The sequence below is a fragment of the Schistocerca gregaria genome, chromosome 1 (assembly GCF_023897955.1).
Source record: "Schistocerca gregaria isolate iqSchGreg1 chromosome 1, iqSchGreg1.2, whole genome shotgun sequence".
In the NCBI taxonomy this organism is placed as follows: domain Eukaryota; kingdom Metazoa; phylum Arthropoda; class Insecta; order Orthoptera; family Acrididae; genus Schistocerca; species Schistocerca gregaria.
Window position 1 is genome coordinate 857,653,265 of NC_064920.1, and position 25,072 is coordinate 857,678,336.

The window sequence follows — 25,072 nt, forward strand, 5'->3', positions numbered from 1 at the left end:
ACAGACGATAATACTGTCCTTGTAAAATAATCTGGGGGATGAATAATGTACGTCGATAGGGGAAACACTAGTACAGCATAAAATAACAACTGCACATAAATTATTTGCTGAGTCACTGTGATGTTTAACTGCTAGAAGGAGAAAATGAGCTTTCATTCATGATCATTTCTTATTTTATTTATGTCTTCATTCACTTATTACCCGTATCTGAAGAATCTGTAGATACCTTACACCGACAATTGACATGACTCTCAGTAGGTATCTGAAGTGCCTGCCGGTGGATAACGTAAACCGACCACTTTTTTTGTGAACAACCATGTCTTTCCTACGTCAGCGAACTTTTCGAGGAAGTGTCTCAAGCAGACTAGTTACTGACGTGAGGCAGTGTTTATTTATCTAGACAGTGCTGCCGGGATCGGTTCCAGATTTCAGTGGAAACGCGTCGGCAAGGAGGAAACTGTGCTTCCTATAGTAGTGTGCACGTCGTATCGGCTATCGCCAAGTGGTATCTGAACGCTTCGCGACAGTTGGCAACACTGCTGCCCTCTGCAGCGCCGGCGTAGTGCCAGGAGACGCCGTCGTGCGCTGTCACATAACAGTTGCGGAGCAGCTAGGGTCTCAGTAAGTCGTGGGCGGAGCTGTGTATACTAGTAAGTTGCTACTTAGACGTCACTGTCAGTTGTGTGCTTAATAAGGCTCATCTCGCAAGAGTTTGTGCCAACCTACGAGCATTGGGATACTTGTTCAGATTTGTAAGTATCGTATATGAATTGCTTGTACTTGACATTTGGATCATCTACGTAACACGCCGATATTTAGTATCTTCTTCTCTATCTCTTTTGTGTGTGTGTGTGTGTGTGTGTGTGTGTGTGTGTGTGTGTGTAGAGAGAGAGAGAGAGAGAGAGAGAGAGAGAGAGAGAGAGAGATGGTAGGGAGAGGAGAGGAGAGGAGAGTGGAGAAGAGGGGTGGGGAGGGGAGGGGAAAGAGGATCATATTAGCCGGCAATTACTGCTACAGGTTACTGATTTCAAGCTGTTGCTAGTGAGGCTTACGTGACTAAAATCGCGTTTGAATTGTTAAGAAGCGAACTTGGTTGAATGAAGTACGTGTCTCAGCCTGTTGATGCAAACAGAGGAGGTTGCCACTGTGTAATTTTGGATACACAGAGTGCTCCGGCGGTACGTCAGCATCACGTGCCCCGAGGAAGCATCGATCTGTTGTTCTTTCACCGGCGTCACCCACACTTTCCGGAATAGCCCTTGACGCATGTGAGCCTCACTTTGGTGACGTGGTGTGACGTAGGACTGGGAAACACACTCGCGTATTGGTATGCGTCACGTGAGTGTCATAGTGAGTTGTCGACGTAACATCTCAATGCACTCGCTTTCGGACGGAGTGGCAAACAGTTGAATCATCTTCTATGTTGTGTAGTCTAAGGAAGTAGTCACCATTAATTAACAAGGGCCACTCTGTACGTAACTAACTTCTGAGTGGGATGGACGTGGAGGCTTTAATTCAGTCAGTCGTTGCTGAGTTCTGTTCGGATTTATTGTAGTATTGCATATCATAAAAGATAAGCATTAAAAGTTCTACATATACAAAGTCCCGTTATGTGTCTTAGCACCTCTCATTTGTAATTTGCGTACGTCGAACACTGTCTAGCAGAGCGGACTGCACTTGCACCACAGAACCAGCGGGGTCATTGAAGAAACTTTCGTTCATTGCAAGTGTTGTGTAATTTTTATTCCGCGAGTCCTAGCAATTTCTTTGGAGTTCAGTGACAAAGATAGAACAGATAGTGTAATATACAGCCAACGTTTACACAACAAAATAAGAGTGAATCTGACACATTGTTGCCTTTTCAACACACGAATTTATGTTTACAGCTTTGTTGACAGTCACGCGTAAATTTAATGGCCTCACTAGCACTGGAAAAAATTATCTTTGCAAGCTTGGGGCCATGTTGTTGCACGGCAACCTGTTGTCACTGAGCCGCGCGTGACAGGAAAAATCCTTTCGCCGATGGCCATTTCCCGTACGAGCTATCTAGTGTCCTTGTCACGTCACCGAACAACTGCTCTGTGCTGCTGACGCACTTGCGTGATCTTGGTACCTGGTTGACCGAATGCTTTAACAACTGTCCACAGTCAGAAGGCTCACCGTAAAGGACCCGTATTATGTGGGACAGTGGATATTGCTATTAGTGGCAATAGCGTCGCTTGCCATTTTCCAATCGCGCGTCCTCTGCCACGGATGCGGATTGATTATATCCTAATTCAGAAATAATCATATAGAAACTAAACTGGTTTGTTTATTTAGAAACACTCCGTATTGCGTAGGATACCGATTTTCGAAAAAGTCGTTTCACAACAGTTTTAAAATTATGAAAACATTTTACTTTCACGGAGTCAGTTTTTACAGATAACTGCAAACTCCAACGGCATGAATTATTTCATCTTTCGAAACGATGACTTAAGTATCTTATGTATCTTTATGAAAGTAGATAATCTTTTTAACAGTTCAAAACAAATCACGCTTTCACACATTTGGCAGAAGACCAATCGAACGCAATAATTGTTATACTCGTAACCGCTATAAATCGTTTCGATGATCGTCAGTATGTCAGAATTCTGATGCTTCCCACATAGTCACTGCGTGTACATTCAGAACATTTGAGAGAGCGCTCTTTGAAGCTTCCGCTGTTGAACCTTCATGACACTTGACAGGCACTCTAGAAAAATCATTCACATTTAGTGTGAAATTATATTTTGATATTTTATCTTAAATGACGTTTAAATTCTGTTTTAGGTTATTACTATACTGTAGTCAACAAGTTATCATTGTTCGCCTCAATCGTTTTTGAGTGAATATAAAATATAGTTGTTCCAAATTAGTCCACTTTAGGCATGGAAATAAATTCAGACAAGCCAGATGGGATAATAAAGAACTGTAGCATCAGTAACAATATAGGTGATGCTCCTATTCTCACGAAAATACTAGGGATTTCAAGCGTTGCCTTGTAGAAAAGTAATGTTCAAAGGTAAATTTTCAGGTCTAAAATGAACATAAACGATATCTGCAGTTCAGAAACTTATTTTCTTGCTAAAATTACAGATCATATGTTTTGTCAATAACACACACAAAACTAAATATCATATTACGCAAACCATGATGTTGACGTTAAGGGGAGTTGGAAAGCCCTATCCCGACAATGTCAAATTTAGTGACTTGGCTTCCCCGTATTTCAAGTACCACTGTGGCGATTGATATGAAACTTTTACAGAACATTAAACTATATGTTCTGAGTCTAATGAACTACGCTAATTGCGTTTCAGCCACTGCTTTCGGAAATGCAATTTTTTAATTACACGGTTAAAGCTTGTGTACTTTTTGTACGTTATCCTACATAATTTTTATTATACATAACATTGTTCTTTTAGTTCAATACTCTCATGATATGTATGTTATTACTCCCTGAAAATTTGAATACTCGAAGTGCTTTCTGAGATTTAGGGAAAAACTGAATCGAAAATGTAAATTTTCAGGAATGGCTTCTGAAGATTCAAAATATTGTAAGTCTATTATATGCTTAATTCTTTTATTTTTAGTCACTCAGAAGCACCCTACACCGTACTGTGTATCATCCTCTTGATCTTTTCCAATTTTTTCTTCTTCGTTCTGGACTCCTTAGTGGCAAACTGTGCTGCGTACTGTGCATTATCAATGCGAATCTTGTCCATTCGTTAAAGTTCTCTATGCAGTTTGTTCCAGGATTAATGCCCATATGCTGTAGCACTGTCGCCTACCAGTGTTGCCATCATTAAAAGCAATAACAGCATCACTGACCCCCACTTGAGTGTCTTCGTTCCAACAAAAGCATTTTTTGGTAAGCGAGCCCATATAAGATTATTGAACGACTCTTTGGGATTTTGAGTCTGACCATGCAGGCACTTCTTCAGCAATTCGGGATTTTTTCTCTGTAAATAGGTTTTGTGATACCCATGATTGCTGCTGGGGTGGAATGTTTATGGCTATATGAACTGTTTGATTATTGGGCATGGCGGTAATTGCACCATGAATCAGGTCCAGGAGGGCAAAGGCGGTGTACTGGTTTATCAGTTGCCAGTCTGTGGAAGAATGTAGCCCATACTGCCTGCTTCATTTTCAACAAATCCTCAGTATTATTTCTAATGGCCACCCATAATACTGCTGTAGTTCATTATTCATTTTGTCTGTCAACCTGCCTCTTATAGTTTTACCATCAGAAACTTTCTCTCTCAAATTTTGTTTAAACTTCCTCAACCTGGTACCCATCCTCTTCTGGTCATGACCAACACATTCCAGATTTGTGATAAGCTTCTCACCATGAGGCTGAGCGGCTACTACACTGTTACATGCTCTTGAGTCTCCCCTTTCGTCCATAGATCTACTAAAAATTTCAATAGCTGTAGAGATCTCCATACCACCACTTGTTCCTTCATAATTTGTCACAGATATGCCCTTCTTCATCCCCTGATTTACACTTATGACAATGTTTGGTTAAACTATGGATATCTATTACCTTTCGAGTATCCACACTGGTCACCGTAGGAACATAATTTTTAGAACTGTAGCCGCGCTTCTGCCAAGTGCCATCAAAAGCTACTGGTATGTCAGTCATACCATCATTTATTTCAACAGCTTCGTTTGCAGCACCCTGCATTAACTCGCATGCAACAGATTCCAAGGCATCTCCAATAAATCCTGCATACTTGTGGATTTTACAAGGTGGGCGTGTCATATTCATCACGGCACACGTTTTTTGCTGCAGTGTGTCCTTTGCCAATAGCTCTCAATCCATAAAACCACCTAACATTTACTTCAAAATAATTATCTTTACACGTATAAGAATTATCTCGTGCGTTCTCTTGTATCTATGCTGCCTTTCACTTTCAAACATGTACACAAGCTAGGTTTGAATACGTCAACACTCATTAGCAGATAAAAGATTCTTTGTGCGTGTGCATTGGTCGGTTCTGACAGGTGATAGACGGGTGAGTGACCATATCGTGGGCTGAAGATTAATTATTTGACAGAAAAATCCCGTAACTTCATAGCGCCCTTTATTTTGGGTCGAAGCGGAGGCGACAATTGCATCTGTAAGTCCGCTGTTGCTCAATTTTTTTAGCGATTCTAAGAAAAATGTAATTCAGCACAAGTAGAATGTTAGCGTCCAAAAATGGTTCAAATGGCTCTGAGCACTATGGGACTTAACTGCTGAGGTCATCCGCCCCCTAGAACTTATAACTACTTAAACCTAACTAATCTGAGGACATCACACACATCCATGCCCGAGGCAGGATTTGAACCTGCGACCGTAGCGGTCGCGCGGTTCCAGATTATAGCGCCTAGAACCGCTCGGCCACTCCGGCCGGCGTTAGCGTCCAAGGCTACCTGTGACACATGGGCAACAAGCAGCAGATACAAGCAGTTCTAGGCGAGTATTGGTTACAAGGAATACCAGTGCCTTCTCGTCGATGTAACGCTTCTTTACGACAGAGTAGCCACTCGCCTTTGGAATTAAAAGAGCAGTTCCACAAGGCTTCTTCTGATTGTGCACGCAATGAGTGGAAAACATCGGAATTCTGAGAGACCGGTGAATATAAAAACTATTTCCATTCTGGAGGCCACCCTAAATTAACGGTTGTATCATTTCTGGCGCTCGATCGGTTATGTGCTAAATGTATAAAAGGGTGATCCATTTTCAGCTGTTAAAGTTCCCAGATGAATAACATACTTGGCCCTTTTCTTTTCAAACGCCTCAATAAATTCGTGCTGTTGTAGTTTACTGGAAAAAAAGGAAAACATCACATATTTCATAATATTGTAATTATAGTTTTTTACTCTAGGTTATTAAGCCTTCGTAAAATTTAAGTTGGTATCAATTCGCGGTTCCCGCCAGTCTGGTATTGTTGGTACATTTTGTACTTCCTTTGTGATACGCCATTGGAGACGTTATAATTGTAATTAACAAGTGCATACAAATAAATGCCTTAGAGTATAATGTTATAAAATTTAAGATGGTTTAGTAACAATGAATTATCTTCCCCACCCACCTTCGGTGTTCTAACGTTAAACATAACGATGGCAAAATAAAATTTCTGTCCAGGATATATAATTAGCTTGCTTCACTTAAGTTGACATTTGCATTTTTGGTAATCGATGATGTTGAAACGAAGTTCGGACATAAGGTGAGATAAACACTAGTACAAACTCAGAAAAGTTTTTCAATTTCTAGAATTATCGGTTTTTTCTGCATTTCTTGCGTTTCTAAGAGTTGAAAATTTTCGTGGTCTGAGGCTGAATATGGCACCATTCGTTCCGAACTAGTCCAGTTTTCATTAAAATTTGTTCTTTTTTTGTAATTCTTGTCGCAGATGTTTCAATTTTTTCAGAACCGAACTGTGCAGGCAATTTTAACGTTTAAAACAGTAATGCAGAAGTGATCTTCAAACATTATATTCAATCTCTGGCTAGTTATCGTGACAGAATTCAAATAGGTTAGATTCAGTTTTCGTTCCATGTATCCAAAAATGAGCAGATTCTCGTGGGTTGGAATGAGTCAGATAGTATAACATAAAATAGACGTACTAACCTGATCATTTGTCAGGAGATAGTCAAAATAGGTCAATACATTACAGGAAACTGGGACTGCTAATATTTACAGAATTAATGTCAGAAGAAAACATAGTTAATCATTTTTAATAACACCTAATGTTAAGTGTCGTGACAAAGTGATGCCAAAACTGAAAGCTTTTTATTTAAGCTGGTCAAACAGTCCCAGTTAAGGTATCCGTAGAAGTTGGTTATCAAAAAGCCTTTCAAACCTTGTTTGAACTGTGCTTTATCGGAAACCGTTTACGATCCCTGCCAATTTGTTGAACATTTTTCCTGAATATTGGACCACCTTTTGGACCAAGATAAATGATTTTAGGTCTTTGTGTAGACTGTTCTTGTTCCAAGTATTAGTACCACGTATTGAGCTTGGGGTTCACCAGTTTCCAATTGTGACAACAGATCAAACCTGTTTTCCACAGTGACAACACTGAGAGAGTCCTATTCCTATTTCTTCTATACCCTGTCATTTCCAACCTCTCTCTTCCCTTATCCCCCTTAACCTTTCTAGACCTTGTTTTACCTTATCTAGTTCCGCCTGAAGGGCGACAGTCTTGTCCTCCTGTTTCATTATCTTCCTATCTCTACAGCAGATCCTACACAGCCAGTGAGCCTTGTTTATTTGCCCAATTCCCACACCGCTGCAGTTACCCACATGAAAGAAACTGCAACAACCCTCACACCACACTCCGAAATTACCAACACTACGGAAAGTCATACACTTATCACTCGCACTAACAAATTTTAGCTTTGGTCGAAATTAATTTCGTAGACTACTCAATTAATATTCAAAACTCCCGGAGAAATAGAAACGGTTAAATCTGTATTGTTTACCTGACGAAACTAAAGTAAACAAAGAACTGAACGTGCAATATATGAACTTTTCACTTATTTCCGAACTTTTCACTCTGGCTAGTTAGTAGAGAAGCAAATGGATGGCGTGTAAGAATACACTAACAACACAACCGGTATTTTAGTGAAATAATCACGTAACTAACAATATAAGATAAACAAAACCTAATCCAAAATTCGCGCCTCTAGAATATCTTCTTTTTCCGAAAAAGAGCAAATACGAAACCATCAGTTGATAGCTTACAATAGGTATTGGTTTACTTATGACATACTACATTAATTGTTAATGCTCAGTGAGGCACTTATGTTTACGAGATCTCTGAATGTTCAGGACTCGTCAATTGTTTGGTCCACTCATTGTTTTGCACCTTTGAAATATAGCGATCGTCTTTTCATACTATTTCGTTCTGGAACTCCCCAAACATAAGGTTCTGTATCATTTTGTCGTCACCACGTTGTGTTACCGAAGAGATAAGTGATTGATCAATTTTGTCACTTGCACAGTGCCCATATCTGGCAGTTTCATATAACTATAAATTCAAAATCGCTGAGAATATATAGCGGCTTAACATACGCCAGAATGTTCCAACGCGCGTCCACAGGGTTTGAAAAATATTTCATACAGCGTTTCCAAGAATGTTTCCGACAACTTCTGCATGACCGATGTTGGAAAAATGTATGAACACCGAAGCAGCTATCAGTGGTAATGTCGGTAAAGATAAAAGGGAGCTGTTTCCTGTAAGTTGTCCCATTGCTGCTGTACGGCGCTAATGTTTGTTCTTTAGTTACGTAGCTCTGTGGTTCGTTTGCGTTTGTGGTTAAACTGATTGTTATTGCAATGGAGTGGATGGGGCACTTTTGGAATTAATATAGATTAAGGGGAAGATGAATGCTCATGGAGTGTAAGAAGTTCCAGTTAAAAGGATGCAAATAGGAAACAGGACTGACTAGAAGAAACTGCTACTGCATTTCACACAAGTAGCAACTTGGAAGACGAACAGATTAGATCACTGGTTGTAAAATGCCAACGGGAGAAGCAGCTCGAGGGCAGTAAGACGGGCAGCGGTAGTGTCCCTGAAACAGTTTACAAGACAACGTGGTTTGCTTATGAATCAATTTGAGCTAATGGCCACCGGTCCGGAAACAGTCGAAAGTTATGAGCGAAAATCTTCTTGATACCTCTAATTGTGGAATACATATACTGGAACTGTTGTTGCTAAGATTGTGGTGTAGACCACTTTCAGAGGTGGTAGTATGGAACAAAACCAGAAAATACTAGTAAACATGGGTCTAAAATGCATACCATAAAGCTATGAGCACTTGTGTACCTTAGATACTGTGGAACTCACCTATTCTACTTAGCGAGTGTTCATAGCTCATAAGGTACGCATTTTAAAGCCCATGTTTCTAGACTTTTTTCTTGTTTTGGTCCATACTGCCTCCTCTGAAAGTTGCCTCCCTAAGATCTTAGCAGCAACAGTTACATGTATTCCAGTCAGAGGTAGCAACTATCTTTGGCTTAAGACTTACGACTCAGTCGTTTCTGGGACTGAGTCCTTGATATCAAACTGATGCATTTACCATTCTCCGTAGTCTTTAGGAGCTACATAACACTAAAAGTAGTTCAAGAATTGGCTCCCCTCCTCCTCCCCCGCCCTCGAAACGGAAACGGCATAAGGTCAGCGGAATATCAGTCACCCAGCTTGGGATTTACTGCAACATTTACTTAGCGCGTGGTTTAGTAACTAAGGCACTGAAGAAGGAAGAGGCAGAGAACAGAAGTGTGGTGCGTCTGCAATGTACGTCACATGCAAGTTTTGGAAACTAGCCACTCCATAGGGCAATTACGCAGAACAAAATTAATAAAGTGCTTTTGAAGCAGAACTCCAGACGAACAGCGCCGTCATTGAGCGTGGGGTCTGGTATGGGCATCGAAAAGTAGCGATTCTTCTGTCGCATCCAGCGCTAGTAATAGCGACGAAATAAATGGTTTTGGGAGTGTAACTGAAAACATTCAAGAAAGTATGTCAGATATTTCTTTAATGCAATTACCATTACATTTACGTAATCCGCTCTTTGAACCAGTCCTCTGTAAACTTTTGCGTGATATGAGATACGCCCGCATCTCGTAGTCGTGCGGTAGCGTTTTCGCTTCCCGCGCCGGGGTTCCCAGGTTCGATTCCCGGCGGGGTCAGGGATTTTCTCTGCCTCGTGATGTCTGGGTGTTGTGTGTTGTCCTTAGGTTAGTTAGGTTTTAGTTCTTCTAAGTTCTAGGCGAGTGATGACCATAGATGTTAAGTCCCACAGTGCTCGGAGCCATTTGAACCGTTTTTGAGATACGACTTGTTTCAAAAGTAAATATACTAGGCTCTGAAATAAATTTCCTATTGCCGAAAAACGACGAGTAACAAAGTTCCTGTAGCAGGATATTTGTGCTGCTTTTTCTACAGTATATTTCCGATCATCATTAACTGCGCCTTTCTCTTCGTTTGCCTAAATTGTTCTGTATTAACGGCATGACGCCACATATCAGTACTTTCCTCGTCACTAGACATAGCATAGCCGACGATGCGAATACTCTGAAGAATGCAGGTGCAGACGATGTGAATAAGCCAAAAGAAAAGTTTGCCGCCAGTGTCGACAGAGAACTCAACAAGAAAGTGTTGCGAACAGCGCTGGAAATGTGTGCAACAAAAACATGTCGCAGATTTGAGTGTAAACGCATCCTTATTCCCGATCGCGAATCCCTACTTCAGTAATGTAGACTAAGGCGACAAGCCTCCTAATATCGAGACGAACCTCTTTTTCGCCCGGAGTAGTGCAGCTACTCGACGTGTTTTGGACTCAAATCGTTGGAAGACCCCCGCAGAAATATCGAGCCATTCTGCCGCTATAGCCGTCAGTAACAGCGTAAGTGTTGGCGGCGCAGGATTTTGCACACGAACTGGCCTCTCGATTATATCCCATGAGTGTTGGATAGGTCAAATCATTCGCTCGAACTGCACAGAATGTTCCTCAAATCACTAGCGAACAGTTGCGGCCTGGTGACATGGCGCATTGTCATCTATAAAAATTCAATTGTTATTTGAGAATATGAAGTCCATCAATGGCTGCAAATGGTCTCCAAGTGGCCAAAGACCAAGAGGACCCAGTTAATTGCATATAAAGGCTGCCCACATCATTATGGAACCACCACCAACTTGCTCAGTGCCTTATTGCCAATATGGGCCATTGGCTTGTTACAACTGAAATTGGGACGCATCTGACCAAGCCATAGTTTCCCAGTCGTCCAACAGATATGCTCAAGAGTCCTGGAGAGGCGCTGCGCCGGCCGCGGTGGTCTCGCGGTTCTAGGCGCGCAGTCCGGAACCGTGCGACTGCTACGGTCGCAGGTTCGAATCCTGCCTCGGGCATGGATGTGTGTGATGCCCTTAGGTTAGTTAGGTTTAAGTAGTTCTAAGTTCTAGGGGGCTGATGACCACAGCAGTTGAGTCCCATAGTGCTCAGTCATTTGAACCATTTTTAGAAGCGCTGCAGGCGATGTTGTGTGTAGTTTTACCGTGGCTTTATGCTTAATTACAGACTTACTATTTTATCAGTTGATATGTTTTCACCACGTAACGCCCGCTGTTTACGTCCTTCTTCGTTGCTGAGCGATGTGTCACTTTTCGTTCTGACGCCGCAACTCTTCCTTTCCTATGTCTTTACTACTTTTTATCTATGTAAATGAACCTTTAAAGAGTCGATCGATCTGTTTCAAAAATGGCTCTGAGCGCTATGGAACTTAACATCTGTGGTCATCAGTCCCCTAGAACTTAGAACTAACCTAAGGACATCACAAACGGCCATGCCCCAGGCAGGATTCGAACCTGCGACCGTAGCAGTCGCGCGGTTCCGGACTGAGCGCCTAGAACCACTAGACCACCGCGGCCGGCTCGATCTGTTTACAAAGAGAAAGCAGAATATCTCTTCCTTTGACGTTGTCCATCAACGACCTAGGAAGCTCGGCGCCCTCGCGCCCCAGGCTCTTCCATGGGAGTTTGCAGCATTCGTTTTATTCCTTACCCACTTGCAGCTACATCGAACTTTCGTGGTGATCGTTGGGCAACGTCTTCCACGTTATCTGCAACATAAGTTTATCTTCTCCCAGGATTTCTGAAAACCCAAAAACAAACTTAAAGAAAATAATAATAATAATAATAATAATAATAATAATAATAATAATAATAATAATAATAATAATAATAATAACTGTTCTTACAATTATTCGTATAAGTCTTCATCGATTTAATGAGGGGTGGGAGAGGCCTAAGCCTTGTGACACCATACGTGCTATCACGAAAGGCACTCACGTCGGTCGTCTGCTGCCATAGCCGATTAAAGCCAAAGTTCGCCGCACTGGCCTAACGGGTACGTTCGTGCTACGCCTCATATTGGTTTCTACAATTAATTCACGCAGTGTTGCTTGTCTGTTAACACTGAAAACACTAAGCAATCGCCCCTGCTCTCGGTCGTTAAGTGAAGACCGGCGGCCACTGCGTTGTCCGTGGTGAGGTAATGCCTGAAATTTGATGGTAGATCTTGAGACTGTGGATCTTGGAATACTGAATTCTGTAACGATTTACGAAATGGAATGGCCCATGCGTCTAGCTCCAACTACTATTCCGCATTCAAAAGTATGTTAATTCCAGTCTTGCGGCCATAATGATGTCAGATACCTTTTTACACGAATCACCTTAGTAAAAGTGACATCTCCGCTGATGCACTGCCCTTCTACCCCTTGTGTACGCGATGCTGTCGCCATCTGTATATGTACATATCGCTGCCCCATGATTGGTCACCATAGTCACACATGGGTCTTTGGTGTTATTCTTACTGTTAGTCCATCCTACCACGGCGTATCTTCATTCGCGTGGTTTTCAACTGATTGCTACCTCCTCTTGATCTCATACGAATGTTCCCTGTGGGCAGCGCTACCATTATATCCTTTTCAGATGGTCGATGAATTATTTTTGTCTAAAGTTCTGTTGCTTTAGGAGTAGGCCTGCTTCCAGTTTTCCGCTTATTTAGCCGGCACCGAACGAGGTGGCGCTGTGTTTAGCACACTGGACACGCATTCCGGAGGACGACGGTTCAAATCCGCGCCCAACAATCTAGATTTAGGTTTTATTTCCTTTAATCGCTGCAGGAAATTGCAGGGATTGTACCTTTGAAAGGGCACAGGCGGTGTCCTTCTCCGTCGTTGAAACGTTCCGAGCTTGTGCTCCGTCTCTAATTATCTCGATGTCGGTAGTTCGTTGAACTCTGATCTTCCTTCTTTCTTTGGCACACCTCTAAGATAAACCTACTTACTTCAAACCAACAATTTTAATGGCTCATGAGTGCTCCAGCTATAAAGTAGGCAGCAGAAATGATTGCTTGCTGGGGGTGAATTGGCTAACGGGGAAATATTCCTATCACTTCCTCCCCTGTGCTCAACATGAGCTGGGTTTGATGTCAGTCTGAAAAACTGCATCTTACCAGTAGACTTAATGGTCCACCTTGTTGTGATCCATAGGTCGGCATTAATGGTTTCAGTGTTACGGAACATTCTAGTGAACCGTGCATGCAGAAATCACATCCACATTAAAAGCAAGAAAATAAAGAAAAAGTCCTACCATCAGCGATGTTTTAACTAAGTAAAACAGAACATGTACCATGACGAAACAACACTCCAGTAGTTGCATACACAATACCAGTATTAATAAACTGATACGAGAACTACTGATACCATGGACATAGGACTGGAAAATTTGACTGACGTTATTTCGGATGTTATCAGAACACTGAAAACTTGAGAACTGACGTCTCTCGAACTTCTTAATCACAGTTATGATGTTGACATAAGTGCATACACGAAAATATTTTTAGAAAAGTGTACTATTATGTCGAGACCACGTCGCCCTTCTCAGAGCCAAATTCCTGCCGCGCGCATTCTTCTCGGCAGCGGACAGTACATTCGTAAGAGTTGCACTACTCTGCACATCACTTAGTTGTCAGTTGTCATTAACTAGTGGCATCCTTTCACCACACACTGTGTATATCCTGTGACAGTATCTCGCGACCAGGAAGCACGAGCCCTCCATGTTTCGTTTCTATGCCATTATGTTCTGAATGCCGATGTGAAAAGAACTTAACCGGCCGGGGTGACCGAGCGGTTCTAAGCGCTTCAGTCTGGAGCCGCGCGACCGCTACGGTCTCAGGTTCGAATCCTGCCTCGGGCATGGATGTGTGTGATGTCCTTAGGTTAGTTAGGTTTAAGTAGTTCTAAGTTCTAGGGGACTGATGACCTCAGAAGTCAAGTCCCATAGTGCTCAGAGCCATTTGAACCATTTGAAAAGAACTTCAAATGTTGAGAGCTACGCCACGACACACATGGCAATGAAACAAAAAATAAAAATGTCACAGAATACTTCAAACCTTCCGCTTTCCCTTTAACGAATCTTTAGACTGACATTATAACTGTTCAAATCAGTCAAATAGTGTTTCATTTAATAAAACAGCTACGCCAGTTATTCAAGCTACGTTTCTTAAGCTGGTGCGTGTGATACTTAGCATCTGCAGCTGCTATTCACATCGCTTACGTACAATCAGTGCTTCCACAAATGAGTTGTTATGTTGTAGACTGGAAAAAAATATACGCTCATTTTTAGTACATGTTAATAGCGGTATTTTTCGCTCAAGGGAACGCTCCAAACACTAGCCGGCGATAAAGCTGATGGTTGATGATGAAGGTTGTCATTTGCGGTGTTATGAAGCTATCGTGATTCCAAGGGCGTCCATACGCGAGGGCAAGGGGGAGACGGCCCCCCTCCCCTAGCTCCCAGGGAAAGGTAAAAATATAGTGTAGTCAGGTGTCCTTCCAGACAAAGATTTAAAAGTACGTTTTTGTCAGGGGCTGAAGTAGAACTTTATGGCAAGTTAAGTAGCTATTCGTATTCCAAAATACTGTCGGAAAAAATCGCAACACCAAAAAATAGAGTATTGAAGTTTCGGGAATACATTTGTCTAGGTAACATATTTGATTAAGGTTGCTGTGATGTCAGCTCGGTTGCGAATAGGGCACTGCCGCTTTAGTCACCGCCACTTGTTGAGTGGCGATCCTGCACCCAGCCATTAAGTCAGACATTTCCTGATCCTGTGCCCCTATTTTAGCCACTTAAGTCTCAGGGTCGGGCTGCCACCGGCTTTGCTGGACATTTTATCAGATGACGTGCGAGTTCTGGCTCGCGTTTAAAGTTTTTTTTAAAAAGAAGTAATATGACCAAAGAGATTTGATTTGTACCTGGTGACACCGGTTTCTTGTCGACGTCTTTTAGTTACTCTTCAGTAACGTCTTGATGATGTTTTAGATTTGTTTTTTCTTCCCTTTTGTATTGGGCCTCGTAATGGTTTTTCCCTCGCGGTTCCAGCATTTTCTGGTTCTTTACTGGGCGCTTATGACTTTAGATGTTTTGCGCCCTAAAACCCCACAAAAAAAGATTAACGCTGCAAGATCACAAGTAGATGTAGGCGAGAGGTAAGTCATTAGCAATGAGAAATGCTAGTACTTAAATCACCAGTGTAACTTCCAGAATGTTGAATGTAAGCATACAAACATGAATGCATTGTATTGCACAGGTGCCGGATTTCAGTTCGTGGGAAGGAGTTGATGCCTGTTGTACTTGCCCGGTCAGTGTAGGCACGGTTAGTGCTGTCTGTGGATGACGCTGCAGTTGTCCGATGATACCCCATGTGTGCTCGATTGGAGACAGATCCGGTGATCGAGCAGGCCAAGGTAACATGTCGCCATTCTGTAGAGCAGGTTTGGTTACATCAGTATGTGGTTGAGCATTATCCAGTTGGAAAACATCCCCTGGAATGCTGTTTTTGAATGATAGCACAAGAAGAAAGATCACCAGGTTGACGTACAAAAGTGCTGTCAGCGTGTGTGGGATCACCACGAGAGTGATCCTGCTGTCATACGAAATGGTACTCCTGATCATAACACCAGTTGTAGGTCCAGTGTGTCTAGCACACAGCCAGGTTGGTTGCAGGCCCTTTACTGGTCCCCTCCTAATCAACAAACGGCAGTCACCAGCAGAGAGACAGAACGAGCTTTCACAGGGAAACAAAACACACTTCCACCATGCCCTCCAATGACTTCTCGCTCGACACCAACGAAGTCGCAATTGGCGTTGATTTGGGGTCAGCGGAATGCACGCTACAGGGTTCTGATTCAGAATTGCGCTTGAAGTAACAGATTTGTAACAGTTTGGCACTGTAGTACAAATTGTTACTGAAATTGCTGCTGCAGCTGAAATACGATGCGCCAGAGCCATATGCCGAACATGGTCTTCCTTCTCGATAGTGCTGCGTGCCCGTCCAGAGCGCAGGCTTCTTGCGAGCGTACATTCTGGTGTCCACAGCTGATAACAATCATGTAGAGTGGCTACATTCCTGCGACCAGTCTTTCTGCAATATCACAGAGGGAACGTCCAGATTCTTGTAGCCCTTGTAGCCTTGATAGTGGCGACCATTCTTAACTAACATCACTCACCACGTCCAATCTTAATTGTAATTAACGCTCACAACCGTTACAGCGTGTATGTAAAGCAAATCTGATTTGCATCCTCATAGTGGCGCTACTAACGCCACTATTATGCGATTGGCGCGAAATTTGAGTAACATCTTTTAGATATAGAAACCCGCCTACCAACTTCCTTGGTGCTGTGCTTTTTTCCGTCAGTGTATTAAAAGTACTCCATACCCGCCCCCAACCCGACAAACTACACTACTGGTCTTTAAAATTGCTACACCACGAAGATGACGTGCTACAGACGCGAAATTTAAACGTCAGGAAGAAGATCCTGTGATATGCAAATGATTAGCTTTTCAGAGCATTCACACAAGGTTGACCCCGTGGTGACAGCTGCAATGTGCTGACATGAGGAAAGTTTCCAACCGATTTCTCCTACACAAACAGCAGTTAGCCGGCGCTGCCTCGTGAAAAGTTGTTGTGATGCCTCATGTAACGAGGAGAAATTCGTACCAACATGTTTCCGGCTTTGATAAAGGTCGGATTGTAGCCTGCTCGCGTTGGTCCAGATCCAATGACTGTTAGCAGAATATGGAATCTGTGGCTTCGGGAGGGTAATGCGGAACGCCTTGCTGGATCCCAATGGCCTCGTATAACAAGCTGTAGAGATAACAGCTGTCTTATCCGCATGGCTGTAACAGATCGTGCAGCCACGTCTCGATCCCCGATTCAACAGATGGGGACGTTTGCAAGACAACCATCTGCACGAACAGTTAGACGACGTTTGCAGCAGCATGGACTATCAGCTCGGAGACCATGGCTGCGGTTACCCTTGACGCAGCATCACACAGGAGCGCCTGCGATGGTGTGTTCGACGACGAACCTGGGTGCACGAATGGCAAAACATTTTTTCGGATGAATCCAGGTTCTGTTTACAGCATCATGATGGTCACATCCGTGTTTGGCGACATCGCGGTGAACGCACATTGAAAGCGTGTATTCGTAATCGCCATACTGGCGTATCACCAGACGTGATGGTATGGGGTGCCATTGGTTATACGTCTCGGTCACGTCTTGTTCGCATTGACGGCACTTTCAACAGTGGACGTTACATGTCAGATGTGTTACGACCCGTGGCTCCACCCTACATTCCATCCCTGCTGAATCCTAGATTTCAGCAGGATAATGCACGACCGCATGTTGTAGGTCCTGTAGAGGCCTTTCTGGATACGGAAAATGTTAGACTGCTGCCCTGGCCAGCACTCTCTCCAGATCTCTCACCAATTGAAAACGTTTGGTCAATGGTGGCCGAGCACCCGGCTCGTCACAATACGCCAGTTACTACTCTTGAACTGTGGTATCGTGTTGAAGCTGCACGGGCAGCGGTACCTGTACACGTCATCCAAGCTTTGTTTGACTCAATGTCCAGGCGTATCAAGGTCGCTATTATGGCCAGAGGTGCTTGTTCTGGGTACTGATTTCTCAGGATCTATGCACCTAAATTGCGTGAAAATGTAATCACATGTCAGTTCTAGTATATTTGTCCGATGAATACCCGTTTATTATCTGCATTTCTTCTTGGTGTAACAATTTTAATGGCCAGTAGTGTATCTTTTGGGCGCTCTTGATCAAAGTAGTTAGTTTGGCTGCGCAGGTGTTAGGTTTACAATAGGCGAGAAGTGTACGTTGGACTGCCTTTAACATCGACATTACTCTTAAAGCCACTGCAGGGAGTGTGGCGGAGGGTGCCCAGTAACACTAAAAATCATTTCCTTTCCTGTTCCACTCGCAGATACAGCGAGGGAAAAACGATTGTCTATATGCCTCCGTATAAGCCCTAATGTCGCATATATTTGTGGTCCTTAGACGAAATGTCTTGGTGTCAGTAGGATCGTTCCGCAGTCAGCTTCAAATGCAGTTCTCTGAATTTCATGAACTGTGTTCCCCGAAAAGAACGTCACCTTCCATACGGGAATTCCCATCTGAGTTCCCGAAGCGTCTCCGTAATATCTGTGTATTGTTTGAACCTACTGGTAACAAATCTAGCAGCTCGTCTCAAAAGTGCTTTGATGTATTCTTTTAATCCGACCAGAAGTGAAAGCAACGCACTCGAGCAATACTAAAGATTACGTATGAATTCACGGCTGCTTATTTGTTTTTTGTTCACGTCCAACGTGAGTGGGATCCCCCAGATATCAGACATTTCGTATGTAACTGGCGGATGTCAGTTTAGTTTCTAGGAAGTATTAAAAGCTTTCTAATACGTAGACGAAAAATTCATATTGTTTGGAAACTATTTAGGACTACTTAACGCATCATTTTTAACAATGGACACAGAGTAAAGTGAGCATTTTTACGGTCTTTTTATTTGCGTAGTGACGGTGATTAATGTTCAGTTCCTCATCACGAGCTTAGGAAACTATGCAACAAGCAAGCAGTGTGACTGCACACGTACACACTTCTCATTGCAGAGGCAGTCAGAAAAATCTAGTGTTCTGTGGAACACACACGTCTATAGTGGCAATCTGATTGGATGCAATTCAGAAGTGATTATATTTTTATATAATTAGAATTCCAAATACGTGATGGTTTGAAGTTCAAATTTGGTACTTCGCAAGGTTTTAGTGGTGTAACCTTCAGAGATGAATTTGCGCTATTACGAAAAGTATCTTTCGCGTTATATATTAAGGCGTACAGCTTTCTACCATACCTACACAAAGTTTCTCTGATATTGATCTATTCAGAGGCTGTATTTCGAAATTCCGGCAATGCAAGGAATTTTCACTGCCAGTATTTCCCGGATAAGTGAAAGGGATGTGGTGTGTGCTCCTAATCGCCAGACTATCCACCACCATCGTGAATTAAGTACTCTCAGCAGTGACTCATGGAGTGGGCACATATTATAATAATCCAATCGGACTGTGTTCAAATCCATCCATCTTCAGATTTTCCGTAGTTTCTCTTGGTTAAGCCGATCGTCTTTGGTGTAAACAAGGTCGCGACAATTTTTTTCTCGTTTGCTTGCCCGACTAGTAATCCGTGACTTGATTTCTATGCCTAAGAAATACTAAATTAGGGTACACACTTTTCGAATGACTGAGCACACAACTGTAGGAATGATGCTGTGGTTCGTGAACAGAGTAGCCCCTGCCTACAGCCAGGAGAGTCTGTAGGGTCTGCACTCTGTAGCTGGCTTTGTTTTGTTTTTTTCCCCGCAGGGCACGCGAACTGCAGCCTTGACTGTAGTTCCACATCTCTCCCAGCCGAGCGCTGGCGACGTTGTGGGCGTGGCCCGACTAGCCGAAGCCCTGGCTGAATGGCGCTTCCGCGGAGCAGGCATGTGTATTCCACGCATGCAAAACAATCTCGGTAGCTTCGGTGTTTGCACGAAAAAATGAAATTTGTCACATTTCAGAACGCAGGCTCTCGTGTAGATCGATGATGTATTTCACGAAACATAATTGCTTCTTAATGGAGAATACATACAAGCAAAATGTGGAGTAACCTTTGACGCATTCTTGTATATCTTCGCATTAGTTAACTTTATGTGATTGACGGATTGCAGTGGCGTGGAACAGTGTTGCCGCCGTGCTGCAGGTCACGTTTGGCCATTTACTTGCAAAACAGCAACACTGCGAGCACGTGCCACTAAGTTCCCCAATCATATTGTAATCATTGATGGAGACTTCAATCGTCCAACAACCGGGAAAATTATAGTTTTCTTAGTAACGGGCATGATAGACATCCAATGAAACATTACTAAATGCCTTCTCTGAAAATTGGCGAGAACAGATAGTTAGAAACCCCTCTCACGATGGAAATATATTGTATCTAATGGCAAAAATAGACTTGGCCTGCTTGAGAACGTCCACATCGAAACTGGTATCAGTGACCATGACGTGGTTGTGGCAACAATGATTACCAAAGTACAAAGGACAGCTAAAACAAGCAGAAAGGTATTATGTTCAATAAACTAGATAAAAATCAGTAGTGTCAATTTAAAAGAACAGTTGACTATGCATTGGATGGGTATGTACCCAGAACAATTCATAATGGGAGGGAACCTCCACAGTAACTGTGAAGAAACATCTAAAGAAACAGAGTACTCCATAATAGGTGTAAAATAAAGTGCAGACAGACACAGATATGCTGGATGAAACGCTTTTGGCTGTCAATAGAGTAATCCGTGATGCCTTAAATGACTACCGTAGCAGAATATTGTCAAATGATATTTCACAGAGCTCAAAGAAATTCTGGTCGTATATAAAGGCTGTGGCACGAAAGTGTCTCCAGTCCCAAGCGAATTAGACAGGGACTGAAGTTGAGGGTAGCAAATCAAAAGCTGAAATGATTAACTCCCTTTTGAAATGTTTCTTTACAAAGGAAAACCCCGGAGAATTACTTAAATTTAATGGGTGTACCATTGAAAAGATGACCAGGATCATTGTCAGTGGTGTTGAGAAACAGCTAAAATCCTTAAAACTGAACAAAGCTCCAGGCCCAGATGCAATCCCTGTCAGTTTCCGTTGCGCACGACTTAGCTCCTCTTTTAACTACAACTTGTCGTAGATCTCTAACAGAAAACGGTGCCCAGTTTTTCAAAAAAGGCATTTATCACACCCGTCTGCAAGAACCGTAGTAGAAGTGGTCCACAAAACTACCGTCCAAGATCCTTGTCATAGATTCGTTGTATAATCTAAGAACATGTTCTAAGCTCAAGCGTACAGAGGCATCTTCAACAGAATGACCTCATCAGTGCCAAACTGCATGGAATCCGAAAACATCGATCATGTGAAACCCAACTGGCACTTACAGGACATACTCAAAGCCGTGGATCAAGGCAACCTGGTAGATGCAGTATTTCTTGATTTCCGAAAAGCATTTGACTTGGTACAGCATTTACGCTTATTGTCAGAAATACATATGGGGTAACAAGTGTGACTGGATTGAGGACTTCTTGGTAGGGAGGACACAGCATGAATCATCGTCAGATCGCCCAGGGACATGTTGGGACCATTGCTGTTTGTGTGTATATATTAATGACCTTGCGGACAATATTAAAAGTAACCTCACTTTTTACAGGTAACAGTTATCTATGACGAAATACTATCTAAAAGAAGCTGCACAAATACTGTCCGATTTTAAGATTTCAAAGTCGTGCAAATATTGTCAATTTTCTCTAAATGTTCAGGAATATAAAACTGTGCTATTTAAAAAACGGAGAAACGTCGTATCCTAGGACTATATCAATGAGTCGTTGTTCGACTTGGCCAACTCGTACAAATACCTGGGTGTAATACTTCCCAGGGATATGAAATGGAATGCTCTCATTAGTTCAGTCGTGGGTAAAGCAGGTGGTCGACTTAGTGTCTACCAAGGAGATTGCATACAAATCACTCGTGTGATGGGACCTGGAATATTGCTTAAGTATATGGGACCCGTAGCAAATACGACTAACAGGGGACATCAAAAACATTCAGAGGAGGGCAGCACGAGTGGTCACAGGTTTGTTTAATCCATAGGAGAGTCTTGAAGATAGACGTAAACTATCCTGAGGAAGTGTATTAACAAAGGTTCATGAACCGGTTTTAAATGGATGTAGGAATGTACTACATCCCCCTACGTATCTCTCACATAAGGATCGTGAGGATAAGATTAGAATAATTACTACACGCTCAGAGGCATTCAATCAATCATTCTTCCCAAAGCTCCATACATGAATGGAACAGGGAGAAACCCTAATAACTGGTACAGTGGGACGTAGTACTACCTGCCACGCACTTCAGTGATTTGCGGAGTATAAACACTCTCTCAAATTTTAAAGGTGGCAGGGGTAAAACACAGGGAGCGAAAGGCTATTTACATTTTGTACAGAAACCAGATGGCAGTTATAATAGTCGAGGGGCATGAAAGGGAAGCAGTGGTTGGGAAGGGAGTGAGACAGGGTTGTAGCCTCTCCCGATGTTATTCAATCTGTATATTGAGCAAGTAGTGAAGGAAACAAAAGAAATTTGGAGTAGGTATTAAAATCCAGGGAGAAAAATAAAAACTTTGAGGTTCGCCGATGACATTGTAATTCTGTCAGACGGCAAAGGGCTTGGAAGAGCAGTTAAACGGAATTGACAGTGTCTTGAAAGGAGGATATAAGATGAACATCAACAAAAGCAAATTAGGATAATGGAATGTAGTCAAATTAAATCGGGTGATGCTGAGGGAATTAGATTAGGAAATGAGACACTTAAATTAATAAAGGAATTTTGCTATTTGGGGAGCAAAATAACTGATGATGGTCGAAGTAGAGAGGATATAAAATGTAGACTGGCAATGGCAAGGAAAGCGTTTTTGAAGAAGAGAAATGTGTTAACATCGAATATACATTAGTCAGGAAGTCGTTTCTGAAAGTATTTGTATGGAGTGTAGCCATGTATGGAAGTGAAACATGGACGATAAATAGTTTGGACAAGAAGATAATAGCTTTCGAAATGTTGTGCTACAGAAGAATGTTGAAGATTAGGTGGGTAGATCACATAATTAATGAGGTATTGAATAGGATTGGAGAGAAGAGAAGTTTGTGGCACAACTTGACTAGAAGAAGGGATCGGTTGGTAGGACATGTTCTGAGGCATCAGGGGATCACAAATTTAGCATTGGAGGGCAGCGTGGAGGGTAAAAAATCGTAGAGGGAGACAGAGATGGATACACTAAGCAGATTCAGAAGGATGTAGGTTGCAGTAGGTACAGGGAGATGGAGCTTGCACAGGATAGAGTAGCATGGAGTGCTGCATCAAACCAGTCTCAGGACTGAAGACCACAACAACAAACAATGTAGAACGCGATATGGCCGAAAGTGGACTAGTGGAAGTGAGTGAAAAAAATCAGGCGGTAGTATAAATCACTTTCTTCTTTTCTTGTACATTATCTGCTGTTAATCTCATATGGACAGATATATCTAACAAGTGAAAAATCACTGGGACTAGAAATGTGTATACTTAAGGGTGAAATAATAATTTTCCAGAAAATAAATGCCGGCCGCGGTGGTCTCGTGGTTCTAGGCGCGCAGTCCGGAACCGTGCGACTGCTACGGTCGCAGGTTCGAATCCTGCCTCGGGCATGGATGTGTGTGATGTCCTTAGGTTAGTTAGGTTTAAGTAGTTCTAAGTTCTAGGGGACTGATGACCACAGCAGTTGAGTCCCATAGTGCTCAGAGCCATTTGAGCAGAAAATAAATTTTCCCTATTCCCTGCAGCTACGATCCACTAGATAAGTGTGGCAACATGAAATATGTGTGATTGCCCCAATTCTCGCTTGCCGTTTGGGGGACTAGAAATCCCAGTAGAGTCCGTAACAGGGCGCACACGCGCGCACACGCACACGCACACGCACACACGCGCACGCACACACACGCACGCACGCACACACGCACACACGCACACGCACACACGCACACGCACGCACACACACGCACGCACACACACGCACGCACACACACGCACGCACACACACACACGCACACACACACACGCACGCACACGCACACGCGCACACGCACACACATCTAGAGGACCTTTGTAAAAGTTGATATACCGGCGAACACACAGGATGATTCTCGGTGAACATTGAAAAGCAAAGCAGTACAGTTAAAACAGACTTGAATTGTTCAGAGATTATCTAAAAACTTTGACCATAGAGCCCCATTAACAAGCACAATATCGCAAATATCACATTGTGTCTAGGATTAGTTTGAGATAGAAAATGCCACGGACTCAGTCCATTGCGTTGCAATTGTCCTTGAAAAGACCTTGAGGCACTAGCGAATGAAGTGAACGAGTGAAGGTCACGGAGGGAGGACCACAGAATATCATTTGGAGACAACGTCCTCGTCTTGTCTGTTACATAAATTGCTATCCGACAACGAGCTTTTAAACGAAATCTCAGAATCATATTTAAATATGTTATCTGAGAAAATTACAAAATGACCACCAAATCTTTAAATGAAATGGGAAAAAGTCTAGTTGCTCGATGGCTCAGTGCTAAAATGCTATGGTTGGCTTTTTAATTTCTTCGCTTCTTTCACATCCAACACTCCTCCTCTCAACCCCCCCCCCCCCCCCCCCTGAAACTCACGGTGCATTCATGAGTTCGTGCGGGGTCCAAACGAGTTATTTCAACCCATCATTCTTCGTTCGCATGCTGCATTTCCTTCCCCATGCCTCTCCCTCCCCATCCTCGCTGCTTCTGAACTTCCCCCTTCTTCCCCCCCTCTGTGTTACTTATATCAACCAGGTTTCCTGTATTCCTTGTGGTTTTGTTTCCATTGCCTTTTCTCTTTCATCCCTCCCTTTTGGCGTTTGGTTCCCCTCTGGGGTTTGACCTTCACTTGTAAATTTTCCTGTCTGCTATGTGATCCATTTGGGGGAAGAACTCCCTTCCTAGGTTCTATGGCGTGGCTTCCTTCACCCATATTTCTCCTTTTCCTGCTCATCTGTAGCTCCTCTCCCCCATCCCACTCTCCCGTTAGGTCACCAGCATGTGTAGCCAGTATGTGAGGTGGGGTTGTTATATACCCATCTGGCTGAGCCCTATGATAACATAGGGATCACGTTTTCGATATGTGATCTGTTGCCTCCCCATGTATGCCTAATTCACATTCTGGAGCATTGAAACTCTCACCAATGGCCGCTGAGCCAGAGAGCCCATGGTGTGGATGGGTGGCGCCCATGTGGAGAGCCTTGGGGTTGGTAGTATTAGGACGGATACTTTGCACATGAAGCGTATCAAGGTCCAAAAATCTGGTCATTCACCTACAGACATCTGTTAGAGCGGGAACGAATCGTTGAATGCTGCTTCTTATGATCTTTTGACCTTCCCTACCTTGGCTATTCTGAGAGGAGAGCCAGGGTTGCCAACTTGGAGTGAAACACTTTCCCCGCTACCTGGCCTGTACTAGGACGGACAAGGACACATTCCCTGCCACAAAGCCAATATGTTTTGTGGAAAATATCAAAGACG

General features: G+C 43.0%; 1 protein-coding gene across 2 annotated transcripts in view; it reads left to right on the forward strand.

The window, feature by feature from the left end:
* Positions 1 to 530: 530 nt before the first annotated feature.
* The window catches only part of LOC126272750 (annexin B9-like), a 121,724-nt gene continuing 97,182 nt past the window's right edge, over positions 531 to 25,072 (forward strand). The window contains exon 1 of one of the 2 annotated variants that reach the window (XM_049975854.1): positions 531 to 752. The gene's annotated coding sequence lies outside the window, so the exon portion shown is untranslated. The remainder of the gene's footprint in view (positions 753 to 25,072) is intronic. The other variant, XM_049975864.1, reaches the window with a different exon arrangement.